The 22,200-nt window shown below is 41.0% G+C and overlaps 2 pseudogenes; one reads left to right on the top strand and one right to left on the bottom strand.

Annotated features, from left to right (window-relative positions):
- Window positions 1-931: 931 nt before the first annotated feature.
- Window positions 932-1,563, bottom strand: LOC112867333 (Golgi apparatus membrane protein TVP23 homolog B pseudogene; annotated as a pseudogene).
- A 4,417-nt stretch (window positions 1,564-5,980) lies between these two features.
- LOC147579288 (integral membrane protein GPR137 pseudogene) lies at window positions 5,981-7,595 on the top strand (annotated as a pseudogene).
- The last annotated feature ends 14,605 nt before the right edge of the window (window positions 7,596-22,200 follow it).

Genomic DNA, 22,200 nt, shown 5'->3' with positions numbered 1-22,200 from the left:
GGAGCCTGTTTCCGATTCTGTGTCTCCCTCTTTCTCTGCCCCTCGCCCGTTCATGCTCTGTCTCTCTCTGTCCCAAAAATAAATAAACGTTGAAAAAAAAATTAAAAAAAAAACAAAACAAAAAAAAAACGCAAAGCTCTCCATTACATATGTACATGAGTGCACTTTCATTAATTTGGGTTATATGGACATTACATGACTATGTACATACATATATAGACATGAACCAATTTTGACAAGGTTTTTAACAATACCATACTTTCAAGTCCCAATGCTAGAAAGAAAATAAAAACTTAACATGAAAACTACCTTTTCACTTTTTTTAATGTTGATTTCTTTCTTTAAAAAAAAATTTTTTTTAACGTTTATTTATTATTGAGAGACAGAGAGAGACAGAGCATGAGCATGGGAGGGGCAGAGAGAGGGGAAGACACAGAATCCAAAGCAGGCTCCAGGCTCTGAGCTGTCAGCACAGAGCCTGATACGGGGCTTGAACTCACAAACCGCGAGACCATGACCTGAGCCGAAGTTGGATGCCCAACTGACTGAGCCACCCAGGCGCCCCAATGTTGATTTATTTCTGAGAGAGAGAGAAAGGGAGAGAGTGTGAATAGGGGGTGGGGGTGGGGGGTAGAAAGTGAGGAAGACACAGAATCCAAAGCAGGCTCCAGGCTCTGAGCTGTCAGCAGAGCCCAATGGGGGGCTCAAACTCACAGACTGTGAGGTCATGACCTGAGCTGAAGTCCCACGCTTAACTGACCGAGTCACCCAGGCGACCCACCTTTCCACTTTTTAAAGTAAAATTTAAACTGGAAAAACAACCTCAGCACTCCTCTTTGCAACATGTACTGAGTTCTAAAATTTTCAGGGTCAAGAATCTCTTTAGTTTGCTGGCAGTGTGACAGAACACTGGAGCTTTCTCTCACTCTCTTCAGGAAGTCTGATCATCTCCAGTGTTATGTCTTAAAAACTGCTTTCTGAGATAACATGGTTAAATTCTTTCTGCTGCCTGCTCTGCACCTGATGTGCATACAGGTTGGCACCTTGTAGCACCACGCCCGTGATAACCACTGCCAACCATTTCACTCTGCAGAATATCACCCACAGCAATGGACAGGCAGTAAGTCCTAACCAGAAGATTCTTGACTCAGGAGTAACAATTTTACTCTTGTGAAGATGCCTTCCTGAACTCAAACACCCAATGGCTTTTTCCATGTTCATTGATGTGCTTCTACCAATGTAGACCAACCATGAGTTTACTGTGACATTCTTGACTGCCCAAAAGTCACATGAAAACAAGATCATTGTCACCAAACAGGTGATAAAGCTGCTGCTGAACAATACATAGAGAAGATAGACTACAGTTGCACTGACTTGAAAAAATAAATGAAAAAAATGATGTCACTGTGTGACTGTGTGTCTGATTCTGGACTTCCTTCCTTCCTTCCTTCCTTCCTTCCTTCCTTCCTTCCTTTCTTTCTTTCATCTGTCAGTTGTCTCCTCCTCTTCTGTGTCAAACAGGGAAACATCCTCAGTGTCATCATTACTGCCCTGGTGCAACATGGCAGCCCTCAGTGGTCAAATTTTCAAGGTGAAGTCTTAATAATCTGTATTTAAATGCATCCGCTACTCAAAAATAGCCAGGTTTCTTTCCTGGGAACTATTACAGTTCTTTTCCAGTTGATATTTCTAGTTCTGTTGTCTTTGTTCACTAAAGAAGGGATAGGTTTCATATTATTGTATTGTTATAATTTATTTAAAGATATTTAAACATTCATAGTGTGCTATATAAAGTATATTATCTATCTCTTAAAGTTAGCTAAATAGTATTTAAAATACCTATTCAGGAATGTACACTGCTATTAAACCAGATTGGAAGGTTCTAATCCAGTGGTCCTTGACTTTATCTGTAAATTGGAATCACCTAGGGAGGTTTGAAAAACACTGATGATTACATCCCACCCCCTAAAACTCTGATGTTATGGGTCTGGCATGTGGTCTGGGCATTGGGATTTAAAAACTCTCCAGAAGTGATTCTAACATATTGTTATAGTTGAGGACCACTGCTCTAACTAGACCCCAATATGCACAGGTTGCTAAGCTACAACTATTTTTACCTGAGGTCAGCTGTAGAGTATTTATAAGTTAGCATATAGCTTTCTTTTTCACTGATGAAATGAGTGGTATTCAAGACAAGTTGATTGGCTAGACATACACAGTCATCTCAGCCTCGCTCAAACAGGACCTAAGAATCAGGCCTGAGCTGCCTATACTCTGATTCTAAACTCCATCAACCTCACGTCCCAAGATCTTTGGGAAGATTCTGTTACCTGATCCAACCAGAATAATAGCTGACTTCTTCTGCCAGAGCCTATTTCTACCTAAACCTCTATGCAAAGTGCTTGTTATCAAAGTGCCAAAAAAGACAGAGGGCTGGGACTTCATTGAACATACAGAACAGTTTGTATGATTGTATTCATGGTCGCTTGCTAATAGATGTTGGTATGTGTTACCAGATTCAGTCTAATACCTGCTTTCATTATAACACACCTCCCAGAGGTGAGATGGCTGGGGAAAGGCACCCATAGCTCTCACCTGTAACCGTTGGAGATTACAGATATGTACCCCCCAAAACCCTAATGGCTGTAAACAAGCAAATTAATTTAGGACAGTTTGCAATATGTGCATCCTTCTGATGGGACTATTTTCCAGGTCGACTTCCATGTACAACAGAATTCCTCATAAGCAGTGGGGACACCATTAAACTGGAACTTCTCATACAGGATATTAAAATCTACTTTGGCAGAGCTTTTGAAATAGGTCATTTGGACTCTATTCTTATGTTACCCAATAATATGACAATTACTAGGAAAAGTGTCTTATAAATCTAACATCTAATCCTAGCTCTTCTGTTTTGTCTACATGAATTTATTAAAATATCATCTCCATAGAGAGAAATGCATACATTTAAAGGTACAGTTCAACCAGTATTTAAAAACAGAATATATCTGTGCAACCCACATTCCTAATCAAGATATAGGCCGTTTCTATCACTCCAATGAGGTACTCATGCCCCTTTCTGTTTATTAAGCCTCCCTTCCTACCACACCAAGCAATTTGATTAGTTTTACCTAATCTAGTACTTTCTTTCACTGGAATCCTACAACACAAATTCTTTTGTGTCTGGTTCCTTCTCCTCAACATAATCTTTTTGCGATTCATCCCATGTTCTTTTTTATTGTTGAGAAATATACCATAAATACCACAGTTTGTTTATCTGTTCTCCTGCTGATGGACACTGAACTGTTTTCAGTTTTGGGCTATTATGACTAAAACTGATGTAAACATTCTTTATACAAGCCTTTCCGAGGGCATATGTTTTCATTTCTCTTGAATAAATATCTATGAGTGGAACTGATGTGTCAGAGGGTGAATGTGTGATTGTATCATTTAAACTTCCACTAGCAATGTATGGGAGTACTGGTTGCTCCCCATCCTCATTGATATTTGTATTCCCTCTTTTTCATTTTAGCCATTTTAATGGATGTTGTCATTGTGGTTTTAATTTACATTTCCTTGATGACTACTAGTGTTGAGCACTTTTTTACATGCTTATTGGACATTTGTTTATCTTCCTTCATGAGATGACTTTTGCCTATTTTTAAATTGGGTTGTCTACCATTTTGTTGTGAATTTTAGAAGTCATTAATGTATTTTGAATTCAAATCTTTTGTCATTTGTATGAGTTGTGAATGTTTCTCCCAATCTGTGGCTTGCTTCTTTTTTTTTCCAAGTTTCATTGGCATTTTTATTTTATTTTATTTTATTTTATTTTATTTTATTTTATTTTATTTTATTATTTTTTAAAATTCTTTTTTTAATGTTTATTTTGAGAGAGCACACTCATATGGGAGGGGCAGAGAGAAGGAGACAGAAGTTTCACAGAAAGCTCCATGCTGACAGCAGGGAGCCCTGTGTGGGCTCAAATTCATGAATGCAAGATCATGGCCTGAGCCATGTCAGAGGCTTATCAGACTGAGCTAGCTACCCAGGTGTCCCAGAATTTTAATTTTAATTGCCATTGGATCTATAGTTTAGGAAGAATTCCTATCTTGAACATATTGAGTCTTTTTATCCAGTAATGTATCTCTCCTTTTAGATCATGTTTTTGTTGTTTTGTTTTGTTTTTGCTCAAGTATAGTTTACATACAATATACTATTCGTTTCAGGTGTATATCATAGTGATCCAATATTTTTTTTAAGTTTGTTTTTATTTATTTTGAGAGAGAGATAGAGAGCCAGCAGGGGAGGGGCAGAGAGAGAGAGAGAGACAGAATCCCCAGCAGGCTCTGCAGTCAGCATAGAGCTTGATGTGGGGCTCAAACTCATGAACTATGAGAACATGACAAAGTCAAGAGTCAGTCGCTTAACTGAGACACTGAGGTGTCCCGTGATTCAATATTTTATACATTATGGAATGATCCCTGTGATAAGTCTATTTTCTTTTTTTTTTCCAAAATTTTATTTAAATTCCAGTTAGTTAACATCCAGTGTAATATTAGTTTCAGGTGATTCATCACTTTTGTACAGTACCCAGTGCTCATCACAGTGCCCATCACAGTGCCCTCCTTAATCCCCATCACTCACTTCACCCATCCCCCTGCCCACCTCCCCTCTGGCAACTTTCAGTTTCTTCTCTGTAGTTCAGAGTCTGTTTTCTGTTTTGCCTCTCTTTTTTAAAATCTATTTTCTTAATAGTATTTTTTTGATGAAAACAAATTTTCAGTTTTGATAACTAAATTTTAGCAATTTTTTTCTTTTATAGGTAGTGCTTTCTCTGTCTTATCTAAGAAATCTTTCCCTCTCAAGGTTGAAAGATATTCTCCTATATTTCTTCCAGAGTTTTTTTAAAAATAATTTTTAAGTTTATTTATTTATTTTGAGAGACAGAGAGAGACAACACAAGGGGGGGGGGGGGGGGACAGAGACCGAGAGGGAGAAAGAGAATCCCAAGCAGGCTCTGCATGGCCAGCATGGAGCGCTACATGGAGCTTGAACCTACAGACTGTGAGTTCATGACCTGAGCCAAAATCAAGAGTCTGTGGCCCAACCGACTGAGCCACCCAGGCATTCCTCTTCCAGAGTGTTTTAATTTTAGATTCTACCTTTGGCTCTATGAGCCCATCTTGAAATAATTTTTGCATGTCAACTTTCATTTTCCCATTGTATTAGTTTGATGCTCTTGTTAAAAACTACTTGACAGTGAGGGGTCCCTGGGTGGCTCAGTTGGTTGGGCATCTGACTTTGACTCAGGTCATGATATCACAGTTTGTGGGTTCAATCCCTGCATCCGGCTCTGTGCTGACAGCTCAGAGCCTGGAGCCTTCTTCGGGATTCTGTGTCTCCCTCTCTCTCTGTCCCTCACTGCTTGCACTCTGTCTCTCTCTTAAAAATAAATAAACATTATTTTATTTGCAGGCGCAGGAGGGGGCAGAGCAGCGGGAGCCGGGGAGCCGGAGCCCTGGGTCCCAGCGACCAGAGCCGGCTTCCCAGGCAGCGTCCTGAGGACCCGGCGTCGGTCTCCCCCCCCCCCCCCCCCCCCCCCCCCCCGAGGCTGGGGAGTGGATGCAGAGGGGGGTGGGGTGGCGGCAGCGTCGGAATTCCGAGGACAGAAGGCAGAGGCCGTCCCCAATCCGTATTATTGGAGGGGAGAGAGACCCCCAGTTTGGGGAGGGGGAGAGCTGGGGGTTGAGCGCCCCACCCTCAACGGCCACTGCCCTCAGCCGAAGGGTATCTCTCGGCTCTCCCCTCCTACCAAGACGATTCGAACGACCAAGGCCAGGGACCCCTGTCCTTCAGCCTCTGCACCCCCTCACCCCGCTCTGGGGCTGGCCCAGGGAGGAGACCCTGCCCGCCTCCCGCCTCTGCCCTCGAGAGGGACTGTCCTTTCACGCCCCAGAGTGAGGGGCCCAGGCCCCAGGCTGCCTGTGCCCCGCTGCAAGGGCAGGGTCCCTCTGTTGAGGAGGAAGGGCCTGGCCAGTCGCAGCTTCTTTCCTCCTGAGCTCCCCGTCTCTGTCCCTGCACCCTGCAACTCCCACCCCTCCATATTTATTTCCCTGGCCCCCTGCCAGCCCCTCCATCTTGTTCTCTGGGATTCAGGCCTCCCTTCCGGACATGGAGAGTAACCTGTCTGGCCTGGTGCCTGCCGCCCGGCTGGTGCCTGCGCTGCCTCCCGCCGTGACCCTGGGGCTGACTGCGGCCTACACCACCCTGTACGCCCTACTCTTCTTTTCTGTCTATGCCCAACTCTGGCTGGTGCTTCTATATGGGCACAAGTGTCTCAGCTATCAGACGGTGTTCCTGGCACTCTGTTTGCTCTGGGCTGCCTTGCGCACCACCCTCTTCTCCTTCTACTTCCGAGATACACCCCCCCCACCCCCACCCCCGAGCCAACCGCCTGGGACCCCTGCCCTTTTGGCTTCGCTACTGCTGCCCTGTCTGCCTACAGTTCTTCACGCTGACACTTATGAACCTCTACTTCGCCCACATTGTGTTCAAGTCCAAGGCCAAGCGCCGGCCGGAGATGAGCCGAGGCTTGCTGACCGTCCGGGGGGCCTTCGCGGGGGCCTCGCTGCTCTTTCTGCTGGTGAATGTGCTGTATGCTGTGCTGTGCTGTGCTGTGCTGTGCTGTCCCGCCGGTGCCGGGCACAGCCCTGGGCCCTCCTGCTGGTGCGAGTCCTGGTGAGCGACTGCCTCTTTGTCATCTGCGCGCTGTCTCTTGCTTCCTGCCTCTGCCTTGTCGCCAGGCGGGGCGCCCTCCACCAGCATCTACCTGGAGGCCAAGGGGACCCGTGTGTGCCAGGCGGCTGCAATGGGTGGCGCCATGGTCCTGCTCTATGCCAGCCGGGCCTGCTACAACCTGGCAGCCCTGGCCTTGACCCCTGGCGCCGGCTGGATGCCTTCGATTACGACTGGTACAATGTCTCTGACCAGGCGGACCTGGTGAACGACCTGGGGAACAAAGGCTACCTGGTGTTTGGCCTCATCCTCTGTGTGTGGGAGTTGCTGCCCACCGCCCTGCTGGTGAGCTTCTTCAGGGTGCACCGGCCCCCGCAGGACCTGGTCTTTGGCTCCCCTTCCGACTTCTTCGACCGGGCAGGGCACTGTGAGGATGAGGGCTGCTCCTGGGAGCGTGGCCGGAGCGAGAGCACCAGCATGTCAGGCAGCCTAGGCTCCGGCAGCTGGTACGGCGCCATCGGGCGGGAGCCAGCCTGGTGCGGGGGCAGCCAGACATGGACCACTCATCTGCTCTTCTCCCAGGTGCTGGGACCAGGTGGCCACCACCACAGTCTCTACTCCACCCCGCAGACGTGATCCCCTTTTGTCCTCCCCCCAGAACACCCAGACCCCAGTCCTCCCATCCCAGGCCCTGCCACACCCCCTGTGCCAAGTTCACCTGCCGCTTCTTGCCCAGGATCATGGGAGGCTGTGGCTGCCTCTTCCCCTGGCCAGCTCTTTGCTACTCTTGTCGTAGTGAGCTTGTGCTGTCCCCTAGGATGGGGGGCATGGCCCTGGCTGCCAGATGCCCTACAGCACCTTGGCGTGACCTGCCGCCTCTGCTTCTACACTGGAGCCAGCTACCTCTCCTGCACCTGCGGCTCAATAAACAGTGTCTGTGCCCCTCAAAAAACAAAACAAAACAAAACAAAACATTAAAAAATTTTTTTAAAAATTATTTGACAGTGTATGTTGTGCTAGCCCTTCTCTTTTGAGAAACAAATTTAATAGTCGTGAACTAAAACAAGAATGTGCAATTAAGTAGTAAATTGTGTGCTATAGATTCTCAACAATAAACGTTTTTTTTTTCTTTTTGGTTAACATAGCAGCAAACATCCTGTCATACTTTCTTCAATTTTTCATTAAAAAGTTCAAGAAATATCATGAAAACACATAAAATGGCAACAAAAATAGAAAATAAAACAAAAGTTAAATGCCAAAATTTAGATATTGTATATTAATTGAAGGAGTAAACAAAATAGTTTGTTTTGTTGTTAATCTTTTTCCATTTATTATACTGGGCACTTGGTAGTGACACTTTCATTCTAGAGATTCATGTACTTTGGTTATAGAAAATTTTCTTGTATTATTTTTTGATAATTTCTCACCAGCAACATTTTATCTGGTCTCCTTCTGAGTGAGTCCATTAGTTGTATGAAATATCTCTTAAAGTAATCTTCTTCATTATATTCTCTCTTCTATTACCTATCTAATTGGTTTTTTGTTTTACTTTACAATATTTCCACAAGATTATTACCTAAATCTTTGATTTTTATATTGCAAAAATCCTACTTTAGAACTTTAAGAGCTCTTTTTCAAAATGTTCCTCTTTAAAATCATGTCCATCTCCTATCTCATTGATACAGTAGCTTCTTTGATTCCTCTGACATGTTATGATTATTACCTGCGCTGCCTATTACCTTGATTATCCATTTCTTCCTGCTATTTTATTTCCTGTTTGTTCATTTTCCTAACTATATTTTATGTTAAATTTGCCCCTCAAATATTCAGTCATCCCAGGCTGTCCATTAATTTTCATGAGGAGCTGAAAAGCTACTTGGAGGGTCTTTGGGTAGGAGTAGGCTTGTGCACTGGTAGCCTTCATTCTGAGGGTAGTCAGAGGGCTAGTTAGCTTTGTCATTAGAGGATCCCAAATGTTAGTAGCTGTAGGTCTTTATCTCTTTATTTTCTCTAGAAGAGGATCTTGCAGTCACCTGCCTGGAGACATCAGCCTAGCTGCAGCCATTCTGGAGATAGTGGGAAGGGTTGGGGGAGTGATCCAGTGGTTCAGTATGAAGACCTAATCACCTGTTTCCGGAATGGCTCTTCCCACAGTCCCTTCTCTATGCCTCGAGTGTAGGTGCCCTAATCATTGGGTTGTCCATAGAGCAAACCTTTGGTTTCTTGCTTTTCTTGTAGAAATTTTACATTTTTGCCTGCGGATCTAACTGCTTCTTATAAGGATTTTTGAAAAATCACCCTGCTTTATGCTATTTGCTTTTTCTTCCTATGCTATCTAATTTTTGAGACCTTCTGAATTGTCGCTTGCATTGTTGTTCTGAGGTTCTGCAGGGACAATCATTTGGCTTTTCATTAGTTTCCACCTTTTATAGTCACTTAGGCTTGACTCTTCCTTGCTAAGCCATCTTTATATAAATAGTTTTATTATTCATGTCTCCTTTGCACTGAAGATGGAATTGGTTTTATGTTTCTCATTCTCCTCATTATTTGGGGGTAATTCTTTGAGAGGAAAAAAATGTCATCACTCTTCATTTTGAAACTACACATATAATTGAGTTTAAAAAAGAAAAAAAAACTCTCTCAAAGTAACATAATTACAAAAGAAGAGCAAACACATGTACCCTACTTTATTCTCTTTGTCAAAAAAGCAAAACCACTAAGATACTTGAGTAAAATCTTCCATGAAGGTAGAAGTCTGTAACCTGTATATGGAAATGAGTGTGAATAGCACTGACTTGTTTCTGATGTCATTGAATGATTCATGTGGTGAACGTAAATCGGTTAAGGTCCTAACTCATAATAGAAGACATTCTTATTCCTATCTGTTTCTCAGATCAGATATTTTGTATCCGTGTTGCATTTTATACTGTATCTCATATAGATAAGCATTCCTATGTTTACTACCACAACACCTTTACTTCCGCAAAAATAAGAAAAAAAACTGTTACCTGGCAGAAAAAGTTTGTTCCTTATTGTACCTGTGTGTACTGAGACAACCACTAGAGATGGTACCTGGTGGCTCACAAGATTTATTTTCTGAAATGGAGTCCTTGTTATATCATATAGTGACGTAATTCTTGAACTACTTCAAATATTTTTCCACTCTATTGGAGACTTAGTATGCATTACCTTTCAAATGTGCTATAAATCAGTTTAAATTAAAAAATACTTTTATGCTAGCAGTTGGATTTCATAATTTACAAAAAGAAAGGTCTTTTTAAAAAAACGTTTATTTATTTTGAGAGAGAGAGAGGGAGAGAGAGAGAATGCATATATGCACACCCAAAGTGGGGGCAGGGCAGAGAGAGAGAGAGGGAGAGAGAATCCCAATCAGTCTCTGTGCTGTCAGTGCAGAGCCCAACACGGGGCTTGATCTCGTGAACTGTAAGATCATGACCTGAGCTGAAATTAAGTGGGAGACAGTTAACTGACTGAGCCACCCAGGCACCCCATGAAAAGTCTTTTATTTTACCTAAAGAATGTATTTAAGTGGTAGTTGGAAACTTACTGCCCATGAGAATAATATGGATGATGCTTTTATTTAGCTATCAGCCCTTTCCCTCTTAACCCATTGTTCACTAAGAGAATTGTTGGGCTACCAGAATGTCTTGAGAACCAAGCCCTATCTCCTGCAAATAACAACAGAAACTGGTGGGGTGGGAGGGCAAGTAGATTATCATTGGAAACTTTTTGAAATGATGTGGAAGAGATACAGCAGCAATCCTTTAACATTGCTGCAGCTTATGCTATGCCGTCAAGCTCTAATCAATCAAGAAAGGGGATAAGCCTGGCATCGTGGTATTAAAATCTAGCAAGCTCAGCACCCTATGCAGCATTAGGTGGTTTTTCTCCCCTTTTTTTTCCCCCAATTCATCTCCCTTAAAACATTAGAAAGTAGAGTAGGAGGGGAGAACACTAGCATTTAAAAGGAGACGTTGCAAATATGGCTGTGAAGATCCTATGCTCCAAAAAACATTAGGTCAACCTAATTTTTCTTGCATGATGTAGGTTAAAAAAAAAAAGACTGGGGTGCCTGGGTGGTTCAGTCAGTTAAGCATCCAGCTTCAGCTAAGGTCATGATCTCACGGTTTGTGAGTTTGAGCCCTGTGTTGGACTCTGTGCTGACAGCTCAGAACTCGAAGCCTGCTTTGGATTCTGTGTCTCCCTCTCTCTCTGCCTCCTCTCCCACGGCTTGTGCTCTGTCTGTCTGTCTGTTTGTCTGTCTCTCTCAAAAATAATAAATAAACTTTAAAAAATTAAAAAAAAAAAGACTCCTGGCAAAGAACAATTGAACTCACCTTAACGAGCATATGGGATGGATCATTAACACACTGTGTATCTACAGCCATAAACAAGAAAGGAATTATGATTAGAGTTTGGATGATTTAAGATGAAGAAAAGCTACAGCCAAAGATAATTCAAATTAAGCTTGGTATGTTGTTAAAACTCACTGCATATTATTTTAGACAATTTTTATTATAGACCATAACAGTGATAAATTTATTTTGGAAAGTAAAAGGAAAGAAAAATTACTCAATGGTCATCATGCATTTATAAAGAGTTACTGAAATTTTCTTTTAAGATATTAGTATAGCCAGTGGTTATTCAGCAGACAATGTAAAGTACCTGATTAAGTTTTCTAAGATTTTTTTAAAATTTAATTCTGTTACTGCATTAAGAGAAATTCAATTAGCTTAATGCTTTGCAAATACATTTTATGAGGGTTTTATTTTTTGTTTTTGTATGTCACAATATTTGAAGAGGACCAAAGTGATCTGTGGGGGGGAGCTATCAGTCTGCTGATTCCTTAAAGGAGTAAGAAATGCCCATTGACTTGAAATCAAGTTTTAATTAAAGTATGGCAAGTTCATTTAACAGTTTTCCAACATAGTATGCCTGGCCATTGAATTTTGGAGAATGAAAAATACACAGTAGCAAGAAATCAATACTAGTTTACTGTTATTTAACTGTGATATTTTTCTGTCTATGGAAGAAATTCCTAGAGATGTGACAGCCAGGACATCCAGTAGCATCGTCCATGAGAGCATATGAGAAAGAACAGCCGTCCCATCTCCCCTGACACTGAAAATGGTCAAGAGAAATAATTTAGAAGACACCTATAGACAAAGAAGTTTAGAATTATGTGAACACTTAGAGATCATCTATCAGCCAGTACCTCTTAGCTCTTTTCCCTTCTAAAATACTATAGTCTTTATCCATTTAAGTGATAAATAAAATACAATTAAATACTTCTAGATGCTACAATTTACCCTTACCACATGCGTTCTAACAAAGATACCTTAAAGAAGCATATCACGCTCACTTTTTATAAACTTGATCCCTAAGGAGAAAGATCCTTCCTCCTTTCAAAGTTTTACTTTCAACTGTACTATTTTTTTTTTCATCTGGTGTTTGATATTGCCCCCATTAATTAACTTCTTTTTCTTTTCTTTTTTTTTTTTTCAACGTTTTTATTTATTTTTGGGACAGAGAGAGACAGCATGAACGGGGGAGGGGCAGAGAGAGAGGGAGACACAGAATCGGAAACAGGCTCCAGGCTCCGAGCCATCAGCCCAGAGCCTGACGCGGGGCTCGAACTCACGGACCGCGAGATCGTGACCTGGCTGAAGTCGGACGCTTAACCGACTGCGCCACCCAGGCGCCCCAATTAACTTCTTTTTCTAGACCAACACACATGTTCAGTCTTCTCTCATCAACTTTGAATTCTTGCCCCTTATTCTCTTTTGTTATGAAAATTCTCAGAATGCTCTGTTTTTGCACTTGTTTTGTTTCCACTTGGTGCAAAATACATACATTCTTAATTCTCTCCTCCATTAGCCAATGAAAACAGTCTTCTAAAAGCTCCCATTTTTCTATTCACCAAATCCAATGACCACTCTCTGCCCTTATCATATTCTGATGTCCTGCAGCAGCCTGTATTTCCAAATGACATTCAAATCCTGTTCGTGGCACATCCTTGCACCACGTTAGCCTTTCATAACCTACCTTCAAGCTCCTTTCTTGCACTATCCCTGCACCATCTGCAAATCCTCCACTCTCCTGTGCTCCAGCCACTCCAGGCACTTCCTTGCACATGCACAGTTATGCCTTGCTTTGTTACGCTGGCCTTCATTTGTACTGCCTTTTCTTATCCCTATCTCTCATAGGACCCTGAAATTTTATTTTATTCATCTTATTCCTCTTTCAACCCCACTACCATTTTCCCCGAAACCTAACCTTCCATCCTTCAATTCAAAATTAATGGCCCTTTCTTGTACACTTTCGGATGTTGTATTTCATTGTAGCTCTTCATGCGTTCATTTATTCGTTATGCTGGGTCAATAAGACACATAATGCCAAGAACTCACACCTTGGTAAAAAAAAAAAAAGGAAGAAAGAAACAGATGCTCAAAAAAGATTTTAAAATGCAGTCAAGTACTCTCCTAAGAGTATTCACATTTGCTCTTGGAGCATAAAGGAGGGGCTGACAGAATTGTCTTGGGAAGCTGGAAATGCTTCTTGCAAGCAGGAAACATGAATCAGAATTTACTTAGCAGAAATGTGGGAAAGGTTTTCCAGGGATTCATTCATTTAGTCAGAAAACATTTACATGACACCTCATATGTGTTGGGAATGGTGCTGTATAACATAAAACAAACAACAAGAACAAAAGTCTAATGATGATAAAAAAAAAAAAAAACACTCTTGGCCCCTTCTTTTTTTTCCTAAAGAAGACAAAGAACATCAACACCAAAAAAATGTTTTCCTATGCCTCAGGACAAACACATTGAGTGTCAACTGTATGCCTTTCATGTATTGGCATGTAGTAGTATGCATCAAAAATAACTGTTGAAAAATTGAGAAAATGAATAAATAATACTTAGCCATCAACAGCTAACAGTCCAGTGGTGACTTCAGCCATATATTTAAACAATATTTTGTGGGGAAAAAAATGAGGCTAATTATAGCATGATTGCAAAAGTCTTAACCTAAGAACCTAAAAGTGCTAGCGATAAGGATTAAATAACCCAGCCTTGGTACAGCCAGAAAAGGCCAAAAGAGGCAGGAAGGGATGAACAGAGTTCTAAAGAAAAAGTATGAGTTTCTCAGGTAAAGTTCATTTAAAACCAAAGAATCACAAATACCGTAGTATATTTTGGAAAAGGTTAAAAACTTGGCACGGCTGGATCATGGGGAGAATGTGTGTGAAGATTCGCTGAAGGTGAATTCTTGGTTGACATTGCTATTGCTTATGGATTCTTTCACCTGAGCAGTTATGTCTGTCCTCTCACCCTAGAGCCCCAGATGCTAGTGAGTAAAGGGTTTAAGGATGGTGTGAGATTTGTATTTTGAAATACTGACTATATTGTGGTGACTAGATCGTAGGCTGGAAAGGGAAAGGGATTCTGGAAAAACAGGAGACCATTGTGAACTATTTATTTATGGGAGAGATGTATGTAGCATAGCCTGAGGTGAAACCATTGCAAATGTATTTAGGAGACAAAATCAACAAGGCCGCTGTTGGATTGGATGTGTGGGCTGAGGGCAAGGGAGATGTCAAAGATGGCTCTTTATGTTTATGGATGGGCCTGGATAGATAATGGTACAACCCCTGAGATGAAGCATATAGGAGAAGGAATTGGTTTGAAGAGAAGATCTTAAGTTTTGTATTAGGCATGTTGGTTTTGAGGTGTTTGTTTGTTCTTTGTATCCTCAGAAGTGTAGAGTTATCAAATTCTTGATGGTAGTGTTTTATGCTCAAAAAGTAGCATATAGTAGGTGCCCACATACAAGAGTTCCTCTGTCAATGCCATTTTTTGTTTGCACCGAGAGAATACTTCTTAGCCCTGGTGCTGAATTATGGTTACTCAACACTGGGACTTAAATATTTCTTCTATTATTTAAAATATCTTAGTTTCATTATAAAACATTGGTACTTGAAAGGGAATTTTCCCTTTGATTTAGCCCTTGTTTTCCATTTATTTTGAGTGGTAAAAATAAGAAAATTAATTACGAAAACCTGTAATTAATTAAGTTTAATCCAAGATCATGATTTAGTGAAGCCCAATTAGTGAGGAAAAGAGAACATTTTAGAAGTTGGGGTACACTAATTAGGTATTTAATCTAGAGCTATTTTTACCAGTTTCAATCTCTTTCTCTATTCATAACACAAATTCAATAACTGAGAAACATAAATAATGTTGAGTAAACAACAAGATATTGTCCCTCTAAACTAAGGCAACAGAAGTTTCTCGTATTATTGATTGTCTCTCTGGCTGGAACGCTAATCTCTTACAGATCCAGAGCCCACAGCTTCCAGTGACGCAGTTTGAAGATACACAAATAAATCCATACTAAACCCAAGGAAATCAATGGCACAGAGGTATCTCCTGGTTGGCACAGAGCAAGGACATTCTAATATTTTGTTGCCAACAATTAGTCACCTGACTCCTTTTATGGGTGGCTGCCTAGTGACGTAATGGTAGGAGTGCATTATTGTAATTGACCATGTGTTAGGGAGCCACAGGATCCAGAACTTGGACAGAACAGATTGGGAGAACTAAGTAAGACAGATGAAGTGCTGGGTAAGAGAACAGTGATGAGGGTAAAATTGTCATATGGTTATATCTGAGGAAAGGCTGTAATGAGTATGTTGACTTCAGGAGCCATGTATGTTATATGGCTTAATAATGCCATGTATGTTCATCACATCTCTCATTCACTCTCCTGTGAAACATTTCCTCATACTCTGGAGCAAGTCTCTGGCGCAATTATCATTTCTTCAATAATGCCGCTGGGAAGGATTTTCTGTGTGCCTGTGGAAATACATATGTTGCCCCTCCTCTTCTGCTTTCCCTAGTATTCTAGTACTACATGACCCTGCTGCTGTTTACAAAAGGGAGAGATAGCTTTGACAAAGACCACCAGGATGATGAATGGAATTTAATTTATGCAACATTGATGTAGGGGTGAGTCCTCTCCGTAAATCACCATGGTAGCACTTCCTTCTCCCCCTCCATGTTCTGCTTGGCTGACTCAACAGCCTCAGAGAAGCTTGGCACTTAAGGTTATGTAAGCAGTGCGCTGATGTTCAAATATTCATCACAAGAATGGCCACATGAAAAGAAAAAGAAAACAAAAATGGAAGTAGGAGTCTGAGGTGAATAGCTACCCAGATCAGCTAGGAGAAACCAAAGAATTGAAAGGGATTGGAGACCGAATTTGGAATTAGGGATTTACTCCCTGAGGTGATTAATAAAATGGATTTGAGCCATGTGTTTAGTGCTGGAGTGTTATTGATTGGCCTTTAGCCCAAATTGATTTCAGCCCCTTTCCCCTGCTACTCAATAAAACCAAAGACAATTACTTTTGTTTCATCTTAGAAAAAATAATAGTTTCTTCTCCTTATAAAAAATTAGCTAGGGGCGCCTGGGTGGCGCAGTCGGTTAAGCGTCCGACTTCAGCCAGGTCACGATCTCACGGTCCGTGAGTTCGAGCCCCGCGTCAGGCTCTGGGCTGATGGCTCGGAGCCTGGAGCCTGTTTCCGATTCTGTGTCTCCCTCTCTCTCTGCCCCTCCCCCGTTCATGCTCTGTCTCTGTCTGTCCCATAAATAAATAAAAACGTTGAAAAAAAAATTAAAAAAAAAAATTAGCTAGTTATTGTCACTTCACCTATATTTTTCTTTCTTATTCACATTCCCACTCATTCATATTGTAAATTACTAACTCTCCAGGAAGGTTTTAGCAATGATCAGAATCAGGGTAGACAGCAAATGCCAACTGTGGGTATGAGAGAATTATTGAATGGTTTGGGCCTGTCTGCAGAGATGATTTAGGATAAAGAATCTGTTTTACTCATTTTACAATGAGGAAATATTCTAGCTATGTGACTAAGCCCTTCATAACCAACAAATAAATTAATAAGGGATTTTTCTTTGAAATGAAAAATTTTAGTTTGTGTCATATTGCATGCATTAATTTCATTTATGCTTAATGTTACCAAAGAATCATCCATTCAACAAAGAATTATAAATGTCTAAGTATGCTCATTTTCTTCCTTTAACAAATTGATTGGGAGATAGAGTAAACTTTATCATAATGCTCAAAACTACTTGGGCATATCAGCATTGATATTTTCACTGATATAGTGGAGGAATAGTGCTTAGTAAAGTTTGGGAAACAACTTCGAGTCTTAGTTTAACTTTTATTTATTTTTTTTTTTTAATTTTTTTTTTTCAACTTTTTTTATTTATTTTTTGGGGGACAGAGAGAGACAGAGCATGAATGGGGGAGGGGCAGAGAGAGACGGAGACACAGAATCGGAAACAGGCTCCAGGCTCAGAGCCATCAGCCCAGAGCCTGACGCGGGGCTTGAACTCACGGACCGCGAGATCGTGACCTGGCTGAAGTCGGACGCTTAACCGACTGCGCCACCCAGGCGCCCCTTAGTTTAACTTTTAAATTTTGATCAAGTTTATAATATTGTGGACTTGGAGCCATGTTGCTTATTCGTATAAAATGATATTTAGTTCACAAGACAAGAAAGGGTGTAAATACACTACATTTTCTCATGAACTAAAATCATGATTCTCTCACTATACAAAATAACTTGACTCTTTTAGTTCATTGAAGATAAATGGTGCCTATCTTTTTACCATTCTTTTCAATCTCTCATATATACTGCCTATAAAGATGGCATTTTCAGGACAGGCAGAAAAAAGTCCACTTGGAAACAAATGAAAACAATGTATAATTATCATATTACCTACTTTAGGTCTTTTTATATGGATAAAGAATTGTGAGCAAAAAAGAGGGACAAAATATAAGGCTGTTTTGCTAATATAAAAACACAATGAGATATACTCAAGGTTGAAATGGAGCGGGAAGTGTCCATTGTCACCTGCCTCATTCAGGCCATTTGTATCACTTACCTGGAGTATAATTGATTCTTAATTGTTCTCTCTGCTTCTAGTCTTCTTTCTTCCATCCACTCTCTACCTCAAGCTGATGATTTTTTTTTTTTTTTTTGAACTGCAAATCAGATCTGATTGTGTTTTTCCCCACTTCTCACCCTTCAGTGACTACTCACTGCACTTAGGATACAATTCAAAGTTTTCATTTCCTGCAGCCCCCTTTTGCAGGTTTATCTCTGGTCTCTCTCCTCTCACTGGGCTCTAGTACACTAATCTCTCACTTTTGGGAACACCCTGGGTTCTTTTCTCCTTAGGGCCTCACACAAGTGTTGGTTCCTTTGCTTACACTGTTATTCTGGAAATCAGCCTTGTCAAAGTCACCTTCTCCAAAAACCTTTTCTTTCTTTTTGTTTTTAAACATTTATTTATTTTTGAGAGACAGAGAGCATGAGTAGGGGAACAGTAGAGAGAGAGGGGGACAGAGAATCCCAAGCGCGCTCTGTGCTGACAGCAGAGACCCTGATGTGGGGCTTGAACTCACCAACCATGAGGTCATGACCTGAGCCAAAGTCAGACACTCAATGGACTGAGCTACCCAGGTGCCCCTGGTGACCACCATTTCTGAAGCAAATTCATGCCTCCTTATCTTTCCCATCCTCCCACTGTCATTATTTGGTACCAAGAAAGATTTTGTAGCTCTTATTACAATTTTGAAATAATTATATTTATAGGTGTTTGTTTTTTCCTTCCCACTAAACTATATGATCTTAGAGGGCCTTGTACTGTCTTGATATTGAGTATTGAGAAAAAAGAGAACGAGAGAGAGAGAGAAGAGAGAGAAAATAAAGTGGTAGAGAAGAGGGACAGGAAAGACAAACACACAAAATTACGGGCTGCATTTTTTGTATGTGATATGTCCAACACTGAGTTTTAAGAGCTTGCTGATGGAATAAATCACAGATTTAAAAGTAGCTTAAAAAACCATTGCATATATATTCTTTGAATATCTTCTTAGCAATGGAAATAATCAGAAATTAAAACAAGTGAAAAAAGAGATGAATAATGACGAAGGCACATTGAAACAAATTTTGAAAGGATCCAACATTATGGATGCTTATCTGATTCAAATGTGCAAACTCTCTGAGTTCAGTCATCACTCACAATTAGGCTGACAGCAGAGTTCCCAAACATTGTCTGACCACCATCTGGATCAACACTTTCAATCACTCCCTGGAATTTCATTTAGTGCTTCCAGGCATTTCAGTGGGTTACTTACTCATTTCTGCAATTCCAATTTGAAATAAATTGCAGAATCTGATGAGCAGATCCTTTTAAAGGAATTTTCTCAGGGCAAACTAGGGGAAACCATTGTGCCATTTCTTCTTTTTTAAAGCTCGTATGATAAATGCCCCATTGAATTTAACATTATCATGTAACTATTTTGGCAAACGTATGCTGTGTTCTCAGACTCAACACATATAACTGTTGGTTTAATGGCAATTCTGTGGATTTTTCATGGTAAGAAAAGGATGTTTAAAATGGAGCTTGCTGATAAATACGCAAGCAATTGCCCCTTTGGCTCTCACACTAAAATTAGTTATCATTGTGACACATCTAAAATAATACAGCAGATAACAGTCCTGACAATATCTTAACTGTTACCAAGTAGAACATGTTAAGTAGTTCAATTAGTGTTGGAATTCTTAGGTTATGACTTAAAAAAAAATCTCTTTTAGTTGATTTAAAAATCTTTCCTTTTCACATCACAGGAATCATTAGTCTTCCGGTCCCCTTAAAAAGTTGGCCAAAAATGACTTATGTACGGCAATAGCTGCTCTTCTATTTTCTCAGAAAGGATTATCTTTTTCACAGAAACCTCATTCATTATTTGCCCTTCAATTAGTATTTTTGCCTTTAGTTTGGTAGAATAATTTGTTCTCCAGATGATTGATGAGCTTCTCACACTGTGGTTTTTTGGTGTTCTCTCTTCCTGTCTCCATCCTCTACTTCCATACTTGCCCCATAGCAATACGGGGTTTGAGTATATTTCCCATTTTAGTAACACATTGGCTTACATCCTTCTGCTACCACTTTTCCACCACCTTCAAACCTGCTTGGCTGCTAGTCTTTCAATGAGAGTTAATAGTTAAACTTCTCAACTAGCATTTGAGATTTTCAGTTTCTTTCATTGATTTGCCCTGGAGCCATACCTATTCACAACCCCCCCCCTCCCCCACCTTTAGATCAATATGAGCAATCCCATCTGCTTCTGTGATGTGGCTCTGGCAGCACCAGTGGAGAAAAGTCACTCAACTATGTAAATTGATGCCACTACAAACTTATAGTTTCCAATCTCAGTTGGCCCTGCAACACAGGTCGATAATCCTTTTCATAATCGCTGGTCAGTTCCCAGGCTCATTACCTCAGCTGGCATTCCAAACTTTAACCCCTCTTCTCGTGCTTTTTCAGATCCCCTCCACCATGAAAAATGACCTTGCCTAACCACCTTAAAAGAAAAAAACAATTAGTCTACAAACTTGGTTTTTACATTTTTATGTATTTAAATATAATTTTCTATTTTGTGTTCATGTTCTACGAAGGTGGTAAAAACAAATCTCAGCCAAACAGCAAGGCCCACTGCCTTCCTTACTTTCTCCTTGTGTTGTGACTGTATTGTAGGGAGAGGGGTGTGTATGAAAGAAAGAAAGGGCTTTCTGTCTTTGATGTCATCTGGCCACGGAGGCATCTTCTGAGCTGTCTACCCTCCATCTTGTTCTTGATCAGTCATTGACACGGGCTTTCATACAGACATTTGTTTTTTTTTGGAGTCAGGGGATCACTCCACTACTGCTGTACAAATTGGGCCCACGTTGGGCACACTTTTTGTTTCTCAGGCAGCCAACAGGCATGTTGGGGGGATTTCTCGGGGCTCCATCTGTATAGACCCGCCATTCTTGGCCTTGGCTGAAATGTAAGGATCGCATGAGAAGCTTCAGTGCTGCCAATATCTGGAGAATATATATATATTTTTAACACCTTCGAGGTGATTCCAATTCTTGCCCTGGAATTTGATAACCCTGCCCTGGCTTAGAACCTGAGTTATTAGTATAGTTCCCAGGCAATTTCAGTGTTTGACCAAGGTTGATAACCTTCGGCCTAGAAATACCAGGCAGCCACTACTTTTTTGCATTTTGCCACCTCAAGATTTTGCTGGAAGAATGGGACATTACATTCTACCGGATTTAGAACCCACAAGCATATCTGGGATATTGCTACCTGTCTGCATTAGCTCAGCAAACAGGGTACAGGACTTCTCTCTATATCCTACCAATTTCCTACCATTTTTTTTTTTCTGACACTTTTCCTTCTCCTCAGCCCAGATAATCCTTTTCTTCTCTTGGAGAATGAGGCTGAGGAGAATAACTATCACCATTACTCATGATGCTTTCCTTGAAGTGTTTTTTTTTTTTTTTTTGTATTTTTTTAATATTTATTTATTTTTGAGAGAGAGAGAGAGAGAGAGAGAGCACAGAGGAGGGGCAGAGAGAGGGAGACACAGAATTGAAGTAGGCTTCAGGCTCTGAGCTGTCAGCACAGAGCCTGATGTGGAGCTTGAACTCACACCCCATGAGATCATGACCTGAGCCGAAGTTGGACACTTAACCGACTGAGCCACCCAGGCTCCCCCAAAATGGTTTAATATAAGCCATGAGTCCTTCCTTGGTGTTCTCTCAAGGACCTAGGATTTTGACATTCAAAAACTAGGCAGGAACTGTCTCCTCTGCCATCCGTCCATTTTCTGCTTTCAGAAACTCAAGTGTGCAGGAAAATTAGGTTTTTTAATTTTTATGTTTCAGTTAAATATATAATTTATGTTTCCATTCCTTAAGGTGGTAATTTAGTTAATTTCAGGCAGTCAGTTTAGGAATCCCCAAAACTTTACCCTGGGTTGTATATAGGCTTTTCCAGAAGGGAGAGGGGAAGTGAGGGAAACTTATGTAATGCCAAGTTGTTGCTAGGGTGAAGAAAGTGGGAAACCTGAAGGAGCTGTGTGGAAGGAGAATGAGGAATATTTCCTGAGGGATCTGTATGACATGCTTACATGGAACAGGATAGAGACATAATGTTTTGGTAGATACCTGCAAGGCTGGTGAAATTAAAGGCTATATGTTCTCAATTTTCTCTCCAATATCTTGGATTTTATTAGTGTCCCAGTACCTAAGGTGCAACCCCCTGGAAAACAGTGTGGGAAGAGTCACTGAATTGAAATATATTAAGCTTCTGTGACTCTTGCCACTCTAGAGCTTGAAATAGAAATTCAGGTAAGTAAGAGAAAGGTGGAGAAAATTACATTACCCAGATTTGTGGGCTGCTGTTTGTTCCTGCTATACCTCTCTGCAATGGTTTTTATCACACTAACTTTTTTTCAAGTTTACTTATTTATTTTGAGACGGGGGGAGGAGCAGAGAGAGAAGCAGGGAGAGAGAGA

This window comes from Puma concolor, chromosome B4, assembly GCF_028749965.1.
Source record: "Puma concolor isolate L17-30 chromosome B4, mPumCon1.1.hap2, whole genome shotgun sequence".
NCBI classification, from domain to species: domain Eukaryota; kingdom Metazoa; phylum Chordata; class Mammalia; order Carnivora; family Felidae; genus Puma; species Puma concolor.
Note: the sequence above shows the minus strand (reverse complement) of the source record. Positions and strands in the feature narration are given on the sequence as shown.